The sequence below is a fragment of the Agelaius phoeniceus genome, chromosome Z, assembly GCF_051311805.1.
Source record: "Agelaius phoeniceus isolate bAgePho1 chromosome Z, bAgePho1.hap1, whole genome shotgun sequence".
Lineage (NCBI taxonomy): Eukaryota > Metazoa > Chordata > Aves > Passeriformes > Icteridae > Agelaius > Agelaius phoeniceus.
The window spans coordinates 31,521,436-31,542,645 of record NC_135303.1 but is presented as its reverse complement, the minus strand read 5'-3'; the positions used below and the strand labels follow the sequence as shown (position 1 = coordinate 31,542,645).

At 39.8% G+C, this 21,210-nt stretch overlaps 1 long non-coding RNA gene across 1 annotated transcript in view; it reads right to left on the bottom strand.

The window, feature by feature from the left end:
• Positions 1 to 20,309, bottom strand: part of LOC143691958 (uncharacterized) — a 63,141-nt gene extending 42,832 nt beyond the window's left edge. The window contains exons 1-2 of the long non-coding RNA XR_013179767.1: positions 19,779 to 20,309; positions 14,024 to 14,232 (exon numbers count right to left, since the gene is read on the bottom strand). This is a non-coding gene — a long non-coding RNA (uncharacterized LOC143691958). The remainder of the gene's footprint in view (positions 1 to 14,023; positions 14,233 to 19,778) is intronic.
• Positions 20,310 to 21,210: the final 901 nt, after the last annotated feature.

The window sequence follows — 21,210 nt, the reverse complement described above, 5'->3', positions numbered from 1 at the left end:
TTCTGTCCTGCCCTCCTATAACTTCTGATTCTGTTGGCTTATTTCAACTCAATTTATCAGAGAGGTATCAGCCTTAGATATATTCTGTTCCCCCAGGTTTCATGAAAACTGGCAGCTAGACAGGGAAAAGAGCTAAATAAGTACTCCAAATGAGGGGAGAGTTTCAGCATGATTTAAATAATTACCTGCTGTGTTTTGTCTGCCAGCTGGCCAGCAAACATGGTCAAATAACTTCAAGCCCATCAGCAAATCAGTGAATCAGATTTTTTTTCACTTTGTGTAGAAAAGAACTGGAAAGGAGATAAGAGGTAAGTGTATAGTGCCTCAGGGGAGGTGTAGAAGAAAGAAATTTTAAGGAGGGAATGGGGCAGGGGATACCTGGAGGAAGAGGTGGAAGCGTGGGCTGAGGCAGCTCTAGGAACAGAGCAGGGGAAACTGAGGTTACAGAGGTGAGAGAAGGCCATGGTGGAAGGACTGGGAGTTTTTGCAGGGCAGGCAGGGCAAGTGTGAACAGAGTCTTCCTGAAATGAGGCCTAATTAGTGCTGCCGCTCACAGGCTGGCTTGTATCTACAAAGTTTGTCATGAATACATTACAAGCCTACTTTCAGAAATGATGAGTGGCCTGACCTTGTATGGATTTCAGAGAGAGCCGTGGGTGCTCAAAATCAATAACTCTCAGGTGCTGTCCATATAATTTTAGTTAAATTTGCAATAGCTATACCTAACTGCCTTGCAGCATGAGAATTATTAGATCATTACACCTTCTTACATCCATCACAGTAAAAGCAAATCTGCAGAGGGTATTAATTTACATACACTGGTAAAAACAGAGAAAGAAATGGACCACATAAACTGTCATCCCAATTACCAGAGGTCTACAGACTGTATTGTTCTGCTAGATACTCAATTCTTATTTCCTCAATTGCTGTAAAACATATCTATAGCTCAAATCAATTAAAAAGAAATGTTTGGGCAAAATCAATAGTGCGTCAGCCACAGCAAGATTTACCAGCCACAACTGAGTTGAAAACATTGCAGAATCTTAAGAGCTGATTCACACCTTACTCAAGTTTTATGTTGGAATAACTTTAGTGAAGCATAAACTAGAGCAAGATAGAGCTCTGGTTTATATATAGTTTTATATAGTTTTTTTAAATAAGGCCAACAGAATGAATGAGCCTGGCAATAAACCTCCAGAAAGGACTATATCCTGTGTGCTGTTGTTGAAATCTATTATCCCTCTAGGCAGCTGATCAGGCATACACATCAAGGCTTACACACTTAATTTTTGTATCTTCTTTAGGAGATCTGCAATACCTGTAACTAACTTCAAAATTCTAAAATGTAATTCTGCTGGAAAAAAATTGCTCAGAACTTGGAGGCACTCACTACAATTTTGCCATCAACTAAGTTTGGACTATCCCTGAGTTGTATATCTCCATCTCTTGCAGAGTTCATCTTTCTTACATCTAGAAGTTTCTTGACAGAGAGGATTTCTCCCAGGCACTTAGATTCTTGCTGTCATGTCACACACATTATCACTTATTTCACAGGTATAATATTTCTGTCTTAGAATATTGACACTCAAACCTGCCTTTACCTTATGTGTAGAATGCTAGGCAGTATAGTTTAGTATATTTTAAGGAACAATATGTCATCATTTTCAGAAAATCCTGCTAGGGCTATATTTTTCAAAGGGCTGTGAGGGATGAAAAATTGAGTTATGAACAGCTCTCTGTACACCTATTTCTCTAATTATTTTAATTGGGCCTTCAATTACACACGCAGAAGAGCAATTTTTCTGATTTACCCTAGTATTTTAATCGTGGTTGCAAATTCCTCCCGTGAATTTAGGTCTTTCCATATTGCTTGATATGCTTGCATTACTCTCACAAGTAAGAAGCTTCTGCCTTCAGAAATGTTACTCATTTAACAAGCTGTGGTGTCTGCTTTTTAGTAGAGAAAAAGTGTTTTGGGTTTGGTTTTTTTTTTCCATTGAGTAAATTTCTCAGTGATATAGTTAAACACACAGTATATACAGCCAGCTAAGTATGGGAGTGCATGGGAGCTTTCTTTGGAAGTATTCATCAACACATCATTGTTTAAAAGTTTCTTCTGCTAAGACACGTATGTTACCAGATACCAAATACAGTACAGTAATTTATGCTGTAGATTGTTTTGCAGATAACATAGGGATGCATAGTTTTGTCAACATTTTAAGCAGCCTAATTGAACCACTCTGTGCCACAATGTTTATCAGCAAGCATGCCCCTCTGGTAAATTTTCTTACTATATAATCTAACATGCTGAGGCAACAGTGGTCATACTGGATTGTTTGTTGGTTCTCATGTGTCTCAGAGAGTTGTAAGTATGCAGGACTTCTCAAGGGAGATAAATATTAATGCATACCCTTAATGTATGAGTAAGCTCTAAAAGGTGAAGTATCATCCCTCAAATGGCAGACCTGTTGATGGACAAGTACGGTAAGAGAACCAGTGACTCAGTCCACACTATCTTGTGTGATCTGCCTTGGTGTGCTGACTCCATTAAGGGAAAAAAAAGCAGACCGCAAGAGTGCAGCTCACTAAAGCTGCACTATCATCGTTTTCAAAGTGACTAATGCCCTGGCAGAGCACAGGCCAATCTGGACGCCTATTAAGTTTTCTCAAAAGAGATTATGATCTTTATCTATACCCAGTTTACACTTCTGAAATTCGGAGGCATTCTTAGCAGTTCCTGCTTGAGAGCAAGCAAAGTCAGAATCAGGTGAGGAGAGTGCAGCTGCCCCAACCTCTTTGACGCAATTAGGGGCTTGAGCAAGAGGTGTATCTTGGTGTGGATGCCCCACAAAGTGCCCTTAAAAAATTTAAATCAATTGTGTCTACCCTGAAGCAGTGTTCCAAGCTGGCTACAGCTGGGCTAAGAGCTAGAACTAAGATACCTGGGAGTAGCTTTAATTATTAATTTATTATGTTAGTGGGAAGACTGTCACAGAGATGCATGTGGATCTGCTTTCTGTGCAGCCCACCATCCATTTAAACATGCAGTGCACTCCTTATAGCACTTTGAGGAAGATGCAAATACAAGCTGACTCAATTTACATAGCTCTGAAAATTGAAGTTAAAGATATGGGCCAGAATTTCAGCTCTCACAGAAGTTCTCAGACTTGCAACAGCCAAGGAGGTGGACATAAAGACATGTTCATATGGGTACATGAGCCCCTTACTGCACACATAACTCTCAGCAAGTTCCTAATGGCATTTGTATTTACAAATGTGTGATTTTACACTCAGAATGCATTCTGAGAATCTTCCTGTTGCAGTTTAGTCATCTGAATCAGCTATTCAGGTAAAAATAAATAGTATCATGTAATTTATTTAACTAAATGATAGATCTTCATTTCTGAATATTTGCAGTGAACTGTTTCTGAATGAGCCATAGATTAAGAGATGATTCCTGGAACACATCAGCAAATGTATTTGCCTGCTTTTGAGAACATAACTCCTGGTAGACAACATCTGAGCAGACAATAAGGAATATTATTAAAATAACTAGAAGTTTTTTATCATTCATCCTTGTCTGCTGAATACATGCTTGCAGAAGACTTTGAAGAATGTACCCACTATAGGTCAAAAGAGCTTTAGAGCCACATTTTAAAATAGTTTTAAACTTCTAAGTAACCTGCAGATAAGAGGTTTCTTCCTGTTTTCAAAAATATCTACTTTCCTGTTTTCTGCAGAAGTTGAAGGCTTCTGAGTGTTGAAGATGTCCTGTGATTTTTATATGCTGTTTTTACCAGTCAGTGAACTGGTTACTGAGGCCCTTGTGTTCTCCCAAATGCTCTTGCAGGCATTTTATTATGCTGGTAAATCCTGATTTGTTTGTTCATGGGAACCTGTTTGTGTATTTGAGATCATATTTTAATTTCTGAAACAATGTATTTGACATTTCTGAAAATATTACCTCATGGCCAGGATTTTCAAAATAGACCAACATTCACAAAATAATTTCCTCATCACATTAAATGCTGAAATCTTGTGAAAACACAGACAGAGGTATCATGGAGGAACTCTACTAAGCACTGAATACTCCTGAAAAATTCATCTTTCATTTTGATGTCTGGCTTTTCTGAGAATGTTTGCCTTACTAGGGAAGCTGAGTTCCTGCAAATTTAATCATGTAAAGGCTTGTGACTTAAAATTAGTGGGAGACATAATGGCAGTCTTCCTTCTGGCTAACAAAAATGTAATTTTTCTAGTGTCATGAAGTCATAATGTTCATGATACAATGAACTATGTGTGGCTATACTAGTCTAAGAGTGGTGGAAGTTGGTCTTACCACTTTCTTATTGTTTAATTATTTGTGTAATTGAACCAAAGAGCATCTTCAGTTTAATCTGAAGGCCTATTGTAGTGGAGTTACTCAGTAGTTTTTACATGGATCTCAATGGGATGACTCACATAGTAAGTTACTCCCAGCTGTTGTGGCATGAGACATAAGAAGAATTGTACCTAGAGGGATTATCTTGTTAATTGTGGTCTGTATCAGATATAAACCCCACCTTCTGCAAACTACAGATTGCATGGAATTTACATAGAATTAAACTGATCCCAAGAAAATTCACAATTAATTTCAAAGGACTTGCATATATGACAGCTCCTGTTTGGTTAAAGAGTAAGGGCAACTGCCTATCACGCTGTACTGCATCTCACAGTTTCATTCAAGTTCACTGATATGCTGTTGGACTTGTTTTCCATGCTATCTTCTTCTCCTTTTTGAATCTTTTCAGAAAGTTTTACAATAAATTTTTACAGTCAGCAGATTTCCAGCACATGAGGGAAGGAAGAAGAAGGGCTCAGGTGTGGTGAGAGAGATTCCCACGCACATACCTAAACATTAATCTGAATTTTCAGCCAGTTTAGAATGAAATGAAAATAATTTCCCAATAAATTAAAATTCCAATTTATGTGGTTACAAAAGGAAATTAGGCAGAGTGCAAAAAGTCGCATCTAATCAGGTCTTAAATAGATAATAGCTGCTGGACATATTTTGTGCTACTCTTTTCAGCCCCAGGGAGCTAATAATTGTGGGGTGTTTCAGACACCAAAAAGTGAATGACTCGTAGGTGTGAAACCAGGGTGCCTAATCAATGTCTCAATCTTCACCCTGCTCGCTGGGCCTCCAGTGATGTCCCTGACTCTCCCTGCAGCTGGGTGTGTCTGTGCAGCTTCTGCCCTGCGCCCTGGCTGCAGCAGGGACTCAGCAGTTCACAATCTGTGAGTGGTGGAACACATCTCCCTTGCCAAGAAGGCTGTTTTTGTCTGAGGCTGCCAAAGGATACTACTGGCTGGAGAGTCACTGTCTCTGAGCCAGAGGCAAATATTCACTTGAACAATGAAATAAACAAATGACTATAAAATGTGTGTCTGTTATATTGGAGTATGTTTTAACATTTCACAGTCAAATTTTCTTTTGCATACCAGTAATGTATGGGATATTAACTCATACTCATGTAGTCATGAGGTACAGGACTACAGTGCTACAGAAGCAGAAGCACAAGAAAAAAAGGCATGTTTTAAGCTCATGAAATGATGAAATGCCTGTGTTGTTTATGCCCTAAACAATGCCCTCATTTTTTCCCCCATTACATTATATGTCCTAGTATATATAAGTACATTTTATGTCTTAGTACATAGTCTGTCTTTAATTTGTTTTTTTTTTTTTTCAAATGGAAGTAAGTATTGTTAATATTGGAATTCCATAAAATAAACTATAGATTAAATAACACACAATTACCAGCTCTAGAACAAGCCGGTGGCAATCAAGCCAGTCAGCCCACCCCACAGCAAAATACTCTGGTGTTTGCTAGAGTATGCCTGAAGAAGGCCACTGACATCTAAGTACTGAGCTTTTTGATTCAAGGTAAAAAAATTATAGCAAAACACATTTTTACATTGTCAAACAGATGTCATGCTAACACTATCCTCTGAATACTTTCAAAATCTAGTACTACAATTTTAAGGTGAAATACTAAAATAAGAGAGGAATGCAGAAATACAAACAGAGCGAGATGAAAAGATTTTTTCATCTAAGTTTTGAATTTAGGCCTCTTAAGAATGCAAGCATATAAAGGGCATGTTGTCTCATGCATGCCTGCTGCAGGTTCCAGTGAGAAACACACGAACTTCAAGCTGTATTAAATTACTCCTAAACTCCAGTAAAGGTGGTGCTCCTCATAAGCACTACCTAAATTGTACAGTGCAGTTCCTCCTAACAAGAACTGTCTTTTTAGTAGTATTTGTGCAGAGGGCAGCACACAATTTATGAGTGGGTCCTCAGGCTCAATAATTTGCAGGGCAACATCAGTAACAGTCAGAAGTTCTTTCTAGGCCAAAGGAGATATAGAAGAGAAATTTCTCTTTGACTGCTGGAAACTGCTGAACACATTGTAGATTAACAAAAGGAAAAGGCAATAACAAATACGTTTGAAATCAGGAAAGATGCATGAAAAACTTGTGTAGGGTTAGCAGTGCTGGCTAACTAGCTTGAAAATTTCACTAGCAGAGATTCTGGTATTTTGGAGCTGAATGAGTAGAAACAGTAGAGGAACACAAGGTAAAATATTTTCAGCAACTAAGGTTTTATACTAGATGTAATATAGTAAAGTCTTAGTTTCTTGCCTCAATATCTTAAAGTGTAAATAATGGGACTTGCCCTCACCTCATGTGCAGTGCTTGGAAGTTATTTTCAAGATGAAAAAATGGTTATGTTAGAACTGAGGATGAAGATTATGTACTCCTACTACTACTACTACTGCTACTAGTAGTTTCAGAAGGTATTATAATCTAGCTTAATAAACATTAAAAAGGGAGTCTTTCCATGAGCTGTGACTTTCAAAAGCCTGAAATCTTTACATTAAAGAAGCAAAGTTAATGGAATCAGTTTGAATGCATAGTACTTAGATATGCAAAATTCTACCTGCATAAAAATGCTTGGTTCCATAATTAAATCATTACACAAAAATAAGGCTTCAGATAGTCATACTATGAGAAGCAGAGGTTAGCTAGAAAGCCAAATTCTCTTGCCTTCATGTGTTGAAACCTGCTTCCCACCTGAGCCACACTGCAGTTAAAACAAAAAACATATGTTGGCTTTTACTTAGGAGCAGCTCTTTAGAAACTCTTATCCAGCTCTGCAACCTATGGTGTCCAGAAGCCTTTAAAGTTCTCCTGATTGCAGGGAAGCCTGGTTTGCTGTGTGCTGAGTGTTTTGCAAGCCTGAAAGAACTCTGATGCAAAATAATTCGACAAGAGCAACTGGAGCAAGTAGTTTCAACAGCTCAGGTGGGAATAGAATTTTTCCCCTCCCCCTGCCTCATCTCCTGAAGTTTTGCCTCTGGGTCTTTTATTATGCTATGACATCTCACACAGAGATATGAAACTGATGTGAAAGCTTCTAGGTTTGAGCACAAAAGCTTAAGCAGAAGTAGTAACAGAAGTTAAGTAACTAATTACGTGAGAAAACCTGCAGATTTGTTTGGTTTTCTGAGGTCAGGGCTCATTGTTTTTAGTTTGTTTCTGTTGTGTTTTGTTGGTTTTTTCTTTCCACAGTGAAGGAGAGAAAATCAGGATTGAATTTAATTATTCAATGACCCCAGGTGGCCTACACTTCTCCATGCCTGTTAGCCATTGAATGCTATCAGAACTGCTTAGCTGAAAGCTGCCTTTTGCATGTTGATGGGCATTGCAAATCCTCCTGCAGAGTTGTCTTTCATGTCAAGACAATATCAAGCACAGCAAAACATCACCATATGTCCTTCTCCCCACTTCTCCCTGTGTTTTGCAGGTTGTATTCTCTTTCTCTGCCACTCGACAAATTTGCTTCCCTGGTGATGAGTGTGTGTGTGTGTTTGTGTGTGTGTTCACAATGTCATATTCTGAGGGGGTGGGGGGTGGGGTGGAGGAGAAGCACAGTGCCTTTGCTCAAGATCCTCTTTTTTTAGCTAAAAAGAATAGCCACATCTGCTACTTTGTCCACAGACTGTCTACTCTAATTGTCAATTCCAGTTTTGATTTATTAATATTCACATCCTTAGCTACAGAAATCCTTCTTTCAGAGCAGATGAGTGACTATTTCCCACCTTTTTCCCTTCTGATTAGCAAGTGTCATAGCATTCTTGTTTCTTGCCAGCAAGAATTAATCATGCCACAGAGCCTGATTCTTTGGGGAAGTAAGTTTTTAAAAGCTCCAAGGAAAAAATGGAGAGAAACAACCTTGGATTTCTTTAGAATCCTATTATTAACCTGATCTAATTTTGGACTTGAAAATCTCCTACAAATTCTAATTTAGTATTACTACCAAAATTACAGATTAGAAGGAGGTGAAAAGCAACCCCACTAGGGAGCCTTTAAATGCTTCTATTGAAGTTGCGGTAAATTTTTTTATTTCTCTCTGTTTGACTGAAAATTTAAGTAATTTTACCTTTTCTAATTTTGGTTGCCACATAAGATATAGAATTTGTGCAGTTTATGGCCACAATGCATGCTGTCTTTAACAGAAAGGTAGTAAAAATGAAATTAAGGGAAAAAGATAAATGTCAAAAATCCTACGATGGCACATCTTGTAATTATCACATCTGCTGCAAAGCTCCTGGAAAATAGCTTTGGAAGCTTGCCATGCTGCAAACAACTCACACAATGAAGGGGAGCAGCACAGTAAAGGACAATTGATAATAAGATTTTTAAGTGGACTTTTAATGTTGTAGTAGGAGGTCTTACCATTTTATCTTTTGTTGTGACTCCTTTTTGATTTTTATCTAAAAGAATATTTTCCCGTTTCCTGATGCACTCTTGAATGAGTGGACACTTCATAATGTCCTACTTGGAAATATGGCATGGCAACAAATTCATCAGTGACAAGAAGAATGTTAGAAAGGAGTGAGGGCTAAAGAGGGAATTTATTCTTGAAGTTGCTGCCTTGGGAAAGCATCAGCTTTTACTACTGATGGCCTTTGTCTTTTCATTCCTCTTTGTCCCAGGGTTTATAAACACATTTTCAAGGTTTATTAATGTAGGGGAGTGTGACTCTAGAAGCAATTTTGCCTTTTCTTATATGCTGTTAACAGTGTGTCTTGCTGCTAGTAGCACTATTTTGTGCTTAGTAATATGTGGTGTAGTTATGTGCTGAAAAGCATAGTTGAAACAAATTAAATGCAACCTTGAAGAAAATTTGTGATCACAGCCCTTGATCCTCAGATTAATTGTCTGTGGGGAAGTATGTATATTTGCACATAATTGCATGTTCAGAGAATCACTGCAAAGCATCTTTGTTCACAAATGACTCATCAGTGCTTTGGCCTTATGCTTATAATTTCTTTCAAAGGCAAAAGATTGACAAGATAGTAAAAATAATAATTCACTCCAATAAAAATAGTAATTCACTCCCCCAAAATAATCACTTGTTGTCAGTAAATTTTTCTACACAGGAACTTTACTTCGCCTTTTCTACTGCCACCATTTTGACACCATGAAGCAGAGAATCATAGAGTAGTTTGTTTTGAAGGGGACTCCAAAATCATCTAATTCCAGCTCTCAGCCTTGAATGGGGATGCCTTCTGCAAGGCCAGATTACTCAAAGCCCATCCAACCTGGCCTTAACACTTCCAGAGATGGGGCATTCACAATTTATCAGGAAAATCTTTTCCACTACTTCACCACCTTCACAGTAAGGAATTTCTTGCTTATATCTATCTAAACCTACCCTCTTTCAGTCTGAAGCCACCACCCTTTTTTTCTGTCACTACATGGCAGTCCCTCTCCAGCTTTCCTGTAGCCCCTCTGGATGCTGGAAGGCTGCTGTATGTTCTCCCTGGAGTCTTCTCTTCTTGTGCTGCACAACCATCCCTCTTAGCTGCTCTTCAGAGGAGAAGTGCTCTACAAGCACGTCCTGTGGCCTTCCTCCTGCATGCCCATGTCCTTCTTATGCTCTGCGCCCCAGAGCTGGACACAGTATTCCAGATGGGATCTCACAAGAATGGAGTAGAGGGGAAGAATCACCCTCCTTGCCTGGCTGTTCCTGTTTTGATGCAACCCAGGATGCAGCTGGCTTTCTCTGCTGTAAGCACACAACTGCCAAGACATGTTGAGCTTCTCATCACCCGGGCTGTCATGCAGGACAGTGTGAAATGCTTTGCACAGGTCTGGGTAAACGATGCTGCTTGCTCTTCCCTTATCTACCAATGCTGTAACCCTGTAGTGAAAGGGTTACTAAATTTGTCAGGCATAGTTTGTCATTAGTGAAGCCATGTTGGCTGTTACCAATAACCTGCTTATGCTTTCATCTGCCTTAGCATAATTTCTGCTCCATTATCTTGTTGGGCACTGAGGTTGGACTGACTGGCCTGAAGTTCCCCATATCTTAAAAATCATGGTTACATTTCCCCTTTTCCAGTCATAGGACTGCCAAACCATCTCAAATTCATACTGGCTTAACCTGAGCTTGTCTTATCAGATCCCACAGACCTGTGCACCTTGTTCAGGTTCCTTAGATGTTGTTGTATCTGATCATCTCCTACAGTGGGCTCAGGGTGTTCATTCTTCCAATCCCTGCCTTTACCTTCTGCAACTTAAGTGGTGCGACTGGAGAACTTACTCGTGAATCTTGAGGCAAAAAAGTCACTGAGTACAAATAAAGCCTCTTATCTGGCCTTATTCTCAAGCAGTGCAAGATAGCTCAAGGAGCCCAGTCCTCAGGGGGACAGGGTGCCCGGAACCAAGCTAGCTCAATTGCCATGGGCCAACCCCCATAGCAAGCTTGGTGATTGCCAGCTCTATAGTGACCACAAGCTCTCTTAGGATTTCAGCTCTTGCTTGCTAGGTAGGTTGCCCTTAGCTGAGGCTGCAGCAGATGGAGAGAGAGGGGAGGGAGAGGTGCTGGCGGTTCCACAGAGATGGCTTTATTGGGGAAGTCTGTGAACTTCCCAGCGACAGCTCTTCTTCTGTCGAATGGGCTAAAGTATGCCTCTTTTATAGGGTTCGGGGGGATCCAGATTTGACCAATACTAAGGGTTAAGTAACATAGTCTATAGGGTAACAGAGATAAGCTTTGGGGCAGGGGTCAGGGAGATAGGAACTTCTGTTGCTGTCTCAGCATTCCTATTGTTCAGATTCTCCATGGAGCTTTACCTAAGTTCATGGGGTTTACTACAGCGTACCTCAGGCATGGTCTGGCTAACCAGATCTCCTCTTTCCTTCTGGAGAAGGCCCACATTTTTCCTAGTCTTCCTTTATCACCAATGTACCTATGGAAGGTTTTCCTCCTGGCCTTGATGTCCCTGGTCAGGTTTAATTGTATCAGTGATTTAGTTTTCCTAATCTAATCCCTGGGTATCTCTCCATATTCCTCCCAGGCTACTTGTCCTTGCTCCAAGCTTCTGTAGGCTTGAATGTGTCCAGCAGCTCCATATTCATCTGCGCACACCTCCTAAGGCTTCCTGTTCATTGGGAGGCTCCTGAGCCTGAAGGAGGTGATCCTTGAACATTACCCTGCTCTCCTGGGGTCTTCTTGCCTCCAGGGCTTTATCCCATGGCACTCTACCAAGCAGATCTCTCTAGGCCGAGACAGCTGCTCTGAAGTCCAGGGCTTGCTTTGCCCCTCCTCACTGCCCTAAGGATCTCAAACACCACCATTTCATGGTCACAGCAGCCCAGGCTGTCCTTGAGCTTCACACCCCGCACCAGCCCCTCCTTCTTGGTGAGAACAAGGTCCAGCACAGCACCTCTCCTTGTTGGCTTCTCTATCACTTGGAGAAGGAAGTTACCATTGAGGCATTCCAGGAAACTCCATGCTTAATGCCCTGCTGTATTGTCCTCCCAACAGATAATTGGGTGGTTGAAGTCCCCCAGGAGGACCAGGCTTGTGAACATGAGGTAGTTCCTATATGGCCTGTAGATGACTCATGTCCCCTGTCCCTGCCATTCCTTTAATTCTGGCCCATCATCCATCCCCAGGCAGAACTCCATGCACTCTAGCCAGTCATGGACATAGAGGGTGACACCCTCTCCTCATGTCCCCTGCTTGTTCTTCCCAGAGAGCCTGTACCTTTCCATCCCACACTCCAGGCACAGGAGGCACTGTGCCACATCTCTGTGGATACATGAGGAACTAAAGTACTTCTTTTTCACCAAGACTAGAAAAATTAAGCTGCTGCAAGTGGAAGGGCTGGGAAGGAGGAAGGTTGTGGAATGTGTCAGCAGAAGGGGAGCCAAGGTTTATTAATGATATTTTCAAACTCCAATTGTGAACATTTGTCTTTAGACACTTTTTGTCACATATTTTTAATTAATTCGCCATGAACTGGGAAAAGAATGTCTTTCCCAACTCAGAAAAAACTAGTAAACCTTCTGGGACAATTCTTTTTACTCCTGGAGGAGGACAAGAAATGGACCATGCATGTTTTCCTTCTACTCCTACTGCTTCCAGTAAAAAGTTGGGAGCATCACCTCCTTCTCTTCTATTAGTGATTACATTCTGAAAGAAAGGAGTGAACCCTGCTCCTTTATCCACAGCAAGAAGAATGGTCCACAAGTCCTGGAAGGTGTAGAGTCTCTCTATAGTGAAAATATCACCGCCCCTTATTCACTAGGGCATTCTATTCCCCACAGAGAAGCAGGACTTCCTTTTTCTACCATTGGTTCAGCTTAGATACCTCTTGTTCGTGGGGTGGATTCTGCATGTTTCTGTGCTTGTCCTTGTGGATTGCCTCTTGAAATGCCTGCCTCAACACATGCTATTCAGGAGACCTGGCCAACTAGCTCAGCATTTGGCAGGGCAGGCACACAGTTGTTTGAGATCAAAACACAAAATCCGTTTCTCTTTGCTTCTGGTGTGAAATTTTGATTTGTGCCTCAGAAAAGTCCAGGAAGAAGTAAACAACCCTAAGAACAGAGCAAGGCTTTTACACTGAAAGCACTGAATAGGGCCTGGGGCAAGGCATGAAGTAAAGGGAAGATAATGCAAAAGCAGCAGTAAAGGAAAGACAATGTGGAAAAGCTGGTACAGCTGAGTATTAGTCTATCTACAAGGAATACAGGGACCAAATGGAAAGTTCTGTATGAGTATACACCTAACAGATTTATTATAATGACCACACAGGTGGGAGACTGGTCATTCTGAATTTTGGGCCCTTGACCGTCCAACACAGAGTTCTCCTTCAACCTGGTCTTGGTGTGATATTGCATACACAGCAGTTGCATACATGATCACCCCTTTGCCTTTGAAAATGGGACAGGAAAAGGTAGCACTCAGTGAAACAAAGAAAACCAAGTTCCAGTGTACAACATGGGCAATAATTCTTCATGTGCTTCTCTTGGCCATCCCAATACACCATTGAGCCCAGGAATATCACTGCAAGAACAGTTCCTGTGATTCCTTCTTTGGGATCACAACAAATATAAAGGTTTCATACAAATTCACACAGGCACTGCCATTTTTCTTCAGAAACCCCTGTACAGACTTGTTACATTTCTGACCCAAATCTTTTAATATAGATTTGTTTTGTGGATTTCATCTGAGGCATCTGAAGCTATTACTATTTCATATGTTGCAGTAATCTGCAGTCAGTCTGTAGTAGAATTCTGTGAGGGAGATTTGGAAAACAACTTGCTTCTGTATTGCGTCGGTCTCTTTCTATTAATATCTTGGATAATTTTGACAATATTCTAAATATGAATAAAATATTAATCTGCAGATTTAATACTAAGACCTACTTTGAGCTCAGTTGTGCTACAATAAATCAGGTAGACCAAAGAACTGTTCATATCTATGCCATATAATTTAGATGAGAATCTGTCCAGTTCTTATACTCTTCTGTTGGAATTAAAGTTACTCTATTTTCTCTGACAGGATAACAATGCTGTTCATGATAAGCTGTCATACACAAGTTCAAAGACTTTTTTTTTCAAACCTTTGCTCTTCCTGCAAATAAAATAAAAATAGACTTCACTGCTTTTACAACTTACATACCTTAGGAATTCCTGCTTCTCAACACAATGAGCAGAATTTGAAGTCAACATGGAAGCAAACCGAGAACTATAGGAGAGCTCAAACACCTTCAAATGCAAGGCTTGTGTTCTTTTCTTGTCCATCATAGAAAGGTAGTAAGGGGGCTCATGGAATCCTCTCTTCTTACAGGCTTGTATGAAAGTGCATGTCAGGGTACCATGGCTTCAAATCTGTGAGTGCAGAAGAAATTTAACTATGAATTAACTGGGTTGATGCTGAGTTAAAGGAGACACACTAAAGCTTCTGTAGTTTCCCCTTATTTAATTATTAGTTACTATTTAGCTATTAGATGGAGCACAGATGTGACAACATAAGGAGAAAGCCTCAAGAGAAGTGGGAAAAGGTGTATTTGACCAAACTCTGAACTGTTAGACTTTTGAGGTCAGATTAGGGGCTGTCTTTATACTCCAGACTTATGCAGGGTTTAGCAAAAGAACTTTAGTCACTGACTGGGGCCTCCAGGCAGAACAGCAACATGAATAATAAATGGTAACAGCAGTCAAGAAACGTAGGGGTTAATTCATAGCTCCATCTAATAGAGCCAGAGTTGCAAAATAAAATCAGAAAGTTCCATAGCTGTTGGTGCAGGAGGATTATTTTCTGCTGTATTTGTTGTGGCGATCTTTATTTTTCCTCTTCTTCAGCTTTTTAATGGAAAATCCTAAAAGCTAATTTTTGAAGCCAGAGACTTAGCAGAAAGACAGTAGAAAATGTTGTCCCATTCCCATCGAGTGGTTTTTTAGGACACAGCTGTAGGAATGCTTTGAGCTCAATAAATGACTGAACTTACAACATTAGATTGGAAAGCAAAACTCCTGGAATAAAGTAGAGACAACTCTCTTGTTGCTTGTCTGCTGGAAACACTGAAGTCCTACATGCTAATAATGATGAATTGATGCTGCCAGACTACAGAGGAGAGGTGAAAACAAGGTCAGATCATTGATAGGATAGGAGATCCATCCTTCTGCTTGTCAAACAGATATCTTGTCTTAATTCTGAGGATGAAACTGTAGAAAATTTTCAGAAAATGCTCTTTTTTCTTCTTTTTTTTTCCCCACAAGAGAGTGTTGTTATCACATGGTGACATAACTGCTCCTAGGTAAACAGACAATGGTGGAGTACTAAAAACATGCTTGAAGTTATTTGCTAATAGGAGCGCTCAGGTGACTAAATCTCATCTCTTGTTCATTAATTACTGAAATGTTCTTTTTAATGGGCCCAATATAATGAGGAAGAGATGAGGAATAAAAGGCTGAGGCTGTGTTTGCTTTAAGAAAGCAATCACCATCCTCATCATCATCATCATCAAGAAAAACTGTTCACTCTAGTCAGGTGAGCCAAAAATTCAAATTAAGTCAGAAATATTCCTAAACCCAAGAAACAGAGAAGCTGACAAGTTCTGTAGAGCTCATGTTTTACACTGAAGTTATCTTTCCAGTGTGGTTAGCCCCTTTTGCACTCTGAGGATGCAAATCACAGATGCTGGCACCTAAGTATTTCTGAAAATGGTGTAATCTGCTAGAGATGTGTCAGTAAAAACTCCAGCTGTGGCTGCATCTGTGACACGGCTGGGCACTTTGTAATTCCTTCCAAGTATGCCCCAAACAATTCAGTTCTGCTGACCACCCTCTTCTCTCTGCCTTTCCCTTGGTCTCAAAGAGCAGGAAACAGCACAGGCCGTGCTGTACAGCAGCTGTGCAAGTACAATCTCACCTTCCCCTCTGTTACCACACCTACACTTTCTGCTGAGTATTTCTAGAAAGTTAGGGACAGCTAACAGCAACATAGTCAGTTAAGACAAGTTACCCTGGGCATATGTCACTGAGCATGAATGGGCTTGCTGCTCTTGCCATCCACTGCAAGGAAAAAGGGCCAGAGATAACACTCTCTGTCTCTGTGTTGCAGCTCCTGATGAAAGTTGTTGCTCAGTGATTAAAGTATCTCTCTGTATTTTTGCACACCAGCCAGGGCTGGCATTTCCCCCAGCCTCCTGCCCAGCCGTGGCAGGTGGGGAGACCTGGCTGGGAAGGGGAGCAGATGGGCAGGAGCACCGTGTCTGCCAGGAGAGCCCACAGGGTAGCATCAGCTCAGATCAGTCAACAGCAACCAAGTAGTCCTGCTCCCTAACCTTTATGAAAATGTGGCTGCCAGGCTGCATGCAATATCCTAAAGACTAACAGTGGTCTCTGCTCATTGCACCTTTGGGAAGTTCATGGGCATTTCAGGACCCCATTAGCCTAAGTTCGTGCTGTGTTCCCTAATGTGATGGTCAAAGCTTTACTAACAGGATAAAGAATTCATGCATTTTTCAGGAATTTAGGAGGTTGGATCTCTTCTGGGGCCCAAAGGACAGGTTAACCACTGAAGACATAAGCAAACAAACCCTTTTTCTGTTTTCTCAACCATAAAGCCATTAGATTTTAATGAAACAGTTTTTAGAAAAATTGCATTACTTTCTTACTCAGGGGAAAGCAAGAAAACTAAATTTTATTGTCCAGCTAGCAGACAGGGTTTTTTCTGTAATGATTTTCATCAAACACAGTAAATGTGTATTTATCTGTGTTTTCTGTGCACCCATCCACAATTTCACAGCTCTGTTTTAAAGATGTTCTAGATGACTGTCCAAGCTGAAATGTTGCTTCAGTACCAGACCTTTTGGCCTCTTCCTAGGGGGCAAAGCTGGCATTAAACTTCTCTGTACTTTAGACCAGGGTATTAGCCTTGCCAGATGAGGAACCTGAATGACTGATCTGCACTTCCTGTGACCTGTGACCTCATCAATCACATCTATGGTCATGAAATTCTACTTGTTTAGTCTGAGTTGTAGATGATTTTATGAGAGAATTCAGTAGTTTAATTTTAAATTTTTTAAGGATTATCAAAATATTTGCCTGACTTCAGCAAAACACCTAAGAGGTGGCAGGAAAATAAATCTAACAGTTATTTACATATTAAAAAATCCTCACTATTCCATAGCACTTTCTCCTCATCTAGGATTATTAAACTACCTTGCCTGTTACTATCAGTTATGGACATTCTGATCAACACCAATATTTAAGTGTCAAATGCTATTGAAAGATAGGTAGGAGATAGAAGCCCAATCTTATTTTCTGTGCCTCTGAATAAAAAAAAAAAACCAAATATTTTCCCTACTCTCATGTCTTTGCTAAAGAGTTTGTTACAAGCCTCTAAATATTTCTTTTTACAGCTTTTACTGAAACCTTCTGGTCATGTGATGGCAGAGCAGAGGAACCATTGATCTATGTTGCAAAAGTGTTGTATTTTTAACACCCAAGAGTCTCTACACAGAAGCTAAAATCCAAAGCTGTTTTCTCTTTCACTGAGGGTCCCCTCCCAGCACAGACATGAGTCACGTTAGCAGAAGGTCATGCAAAGTTTCCCTGAGTGGTTCCTGACTCAATTTGTACAAATGACTTTCGCAGCTTTAAACCACACCTGAAGTTACATGACCAGGAAGGGTTATAAAATTTGTGATATGAATGTGGTATCATGAGTGGTTACTCTTGTTGGAGAAGAGACAAACCCCAAAATCTCGGCTGCTTTGAGACGTAGCCTGGAAATGAGACCTCTTTGCAAATAGGAGCATTGTGCTGTACAGTTAGGAGAGATAGTCACCAAAATCCCTGCTGTCCTTGGACTGTTTAGTCCCTTCTAAACTTCTACAGCTGCCTCAGTAGATGAGGGCATGAGAGTCCTCACAAAGCACCTGACTTTGAGAGCAGCCAGGACACCTTCACACGGCATCAAGCACCTTAAGGACTGGGTGGCTGCAGGAACACCAAACGGCCACTTGTGCAGTGCTGAAAGGGTCCATGGAATCAGCCAAGGCAGCAAAAGTCACAGCCAAACCTTTCACTGGTCAGCACAGTGTCATTCAGCCTCAGAAAATACAGGTAAAGGGGAGAGTCAGAGAGGAATGAAATAAATCAGCAAATGAATAACTCCTTCTATTCTGAGGACAATAAGGACCTTCCCCTTCACCTGACCTAACAGGATTGGTTTGGGCCAAATCTTTTTTATGAAACCGAATAAATTTTTCATGATCATTTTATTACATCTCAGCAAAACAGAAATGTTTCCTTGCCCATTTTTATTTATAGAATGTCTTCTCCAAATTATTTATGTCAAAAGATGCATTTCATCTGTACACAACCAGAAATATTTTATGCCTTTCAAGGTACATATTTTGATATAAAAATTGTTTACATAGCAAGGTAAGCCTGCGATGTGAAATTGCTTGAGCCTGCAGATCCTAATTTTAAAAGTAATTCATTAAAAATCCCTTATTTTATGCAACACCCCATTTTCTGAAAAAACTTCCCTAGTATTGTCCCTCACTTTAGGGCTGTCAAGCTTGGTTTATTTTTAGACATTGAATAGCTTTTCATTAAAGCAAATTATTCACTAATATAAGGCAGAAAAAACCAGATTAAATGGATGTATGAATAATCTAAAGTAGATGTGGAGAAAGGCTTGAAAAATTACCCTATTCCTTATGCCAGCTTGGTCTGTGTGTGGTCTCTGTGATCTATTTCTTTCCTCCTGTTGGTGAGAGGCTCTGACAACCCTTTTAGTGATAAACACCCACATAAACCAGTGTGTCACCATCATGCATAGGCTCCAAACCCTTTCCCATATTGCTGCACTATGCACCCTGCACAGCAATTTAATTTCATGATTCTGTGCTGTATCTGACACATAATCCCTTTCTGAGAAAGTTTATCAGCATTTGCAGGCTGATTCCAGGACGTTTAGCAAGTTTTGGCCCTATGCTAGCTCTGATGACATGGTGACACTGTACAAAGCGCTTTTCTGGTATCTTCTGACCAGCCATAGCTAATTAACTACAAGCTGGAAAAGCATTACAGTGTTGAAATGTCTAATCCAAATGGCACAAAAACAAAACAAAGGAAAACTCTTTCTCACACAGTCTATCACTGCCACATTTCTTCAAGCAACTTGTTCAACGATTTGTATTTTATATGTATTTGTTCTCTTTATTTTACCCTAAATACAGAAATTTTTGCTTGGATTTTTCAACTGACCATGTTCATTCCCAAGTATATTTCTATATATACACAAGAAAAGATCAGTAGATGTTCTACTGGTTATACTCTCATTTTCATGTAAATGTAGCTCCTAACTGCCTAAATACATTAATTAAGCTGGAAGCAAACTCAAAAGCCAAAAGCTAGTTAATGAACGTCAGCTTCATTCAATACATGAGAATATCAGAAAAGCACTTATAGACATCACAGACTGTCAAAGCAGTGACAAAACAAAGCTTGGAATCTAGATAAAAAGTCTTTTTCATTAGCAAAAGATCTATTAGTGGATTCTATCCCCTCAATTTACACCATGAGGAAAAGGCTCTTTTTAAAGCATTTCCTGGTGTCAAATTAATACTTTTTCTTTCTCAAGCCTCACATAATTGTCTCAGGCAGTATTTTCTGCAGACTTTCATCTTGCCATGTCTAGCAGCTACGGAAGCTAGAAAGTCTTAACTTTTCTGACTCTGCTCCTATGCCTCCTTCTGCAAAGCTTTGGATAAAAGAAAGATTGAGCCCTCTCCTTACAGGGAATTGATTGACCACAGCTTTAATGAACAGCAGCATGCTGATGGCTCTAGAGAGGATTTGGTGGAACAGGCTAGCACAATGAACAAGGAAAGCTCAATAATGAACTGCATACATACCTGAAGATAATGCCTTTAGGATGATCTACTGTGACCATTCAGCGTCTCTTCCCACAGTCAAAACCATTTTAGTAACAGTGAGAAAATATTAAAAAAAACAGTTGTATTTTTTTGCAAGTTTACACAGTGGGTAGGTGTTTTGTAACAGTCCTCAGCAGTCATTTTCTTTCTCCACTTCTGTTTAGTACTGACATACAAAGAGTCTTTCCTGAAAAATAGAAAAAGATTCAGATTGCTAGAATAATTCAGTGATGATAAATTATATATTTAAGAATTTGCAGAGCCATGTAGCAAGGAATCAATGTCAGACTGCTTGTGGGTTTGTAGATTCTTGTGCTATTATAAAATGTTTGGTCCATGGGCTCACTGTACAGCTACCTTAAGTCCTAGAAGACCAATGAATTTCCTGTTAAAACAAGACTGAATTTCAATGAAAGAATGATCTGTGCTTTTGTAACCATCTAAAATAGTGAAAGGATCAAGAATAGGCCTGGAAGCTAGGAATTCCTCTATTCTATACTTGCCACCAGTTTAACAGAGAAGCCACAAAAGAGCATATTTTTAAAAAAAGACCCTCACTGGTCTGCATATTTTGGAAACCAGCCTGTGTAGCTCTTGATTTGTGGAAACAAGATACACGATGAAGTTGATGATAATTATGGGTTCTCAACAACTTTGATGATGAGGTATTTGTTTAGGTACCATAAATCTGATTACAGAAGTCTAAATATAGGTCTTCAGGTCCAGAAACTCTGGACTTTGTTTTCTTCTAAAGAATTGCTTTATAAAAGTAAAAGAGAAATGTGGGGGAAAAAAGCTACACAAAAAATCTAGCAGAAATAAAGAAGAAAGGAGAAAAAAGATTGTTGAATAGGAGTTAGAGATCACAGTTAAACACACCCTGTACATGAGATTTGTCAGGTAATGATTATACACATAATTGGAATAATATTAACATCAGTCCAATTCAAAATTCCCTGACCCAGCAATTTAGTGTCAGACACATTCCAGACATCTCTCAGTGCTGATCACAGCTCTGCATATTTGCATATGCAATTACTGAATTTACATTTATATATTACTAAGTACATATATAATTATATGCAAAATGATGTTTTATACTTGAATGTGTATTTTAAAGCGGCTCTTGTTTTTGTAACTCTTAGATGAAAATAAAATGCTAGATTTCAAATATTCAGACTGTTTTGGCCTTTGCAGTCCATAAGATAACAACAAAAAAGAGATGAAGACATTGTCACAAATGACTTGAAGAGGATTGTGAATCCCTGACCAAAGTCCCCACCAAACCAGAGGGTTCATTTTAGGAGCTGCATTCATCTGGTGACAGTAACTGGTCCACACTCTGCCCTACAGTGTAAATTAATTACATACATGGCATTGGAAAGACACACTGTCCCCTAAGTGCTTTCTG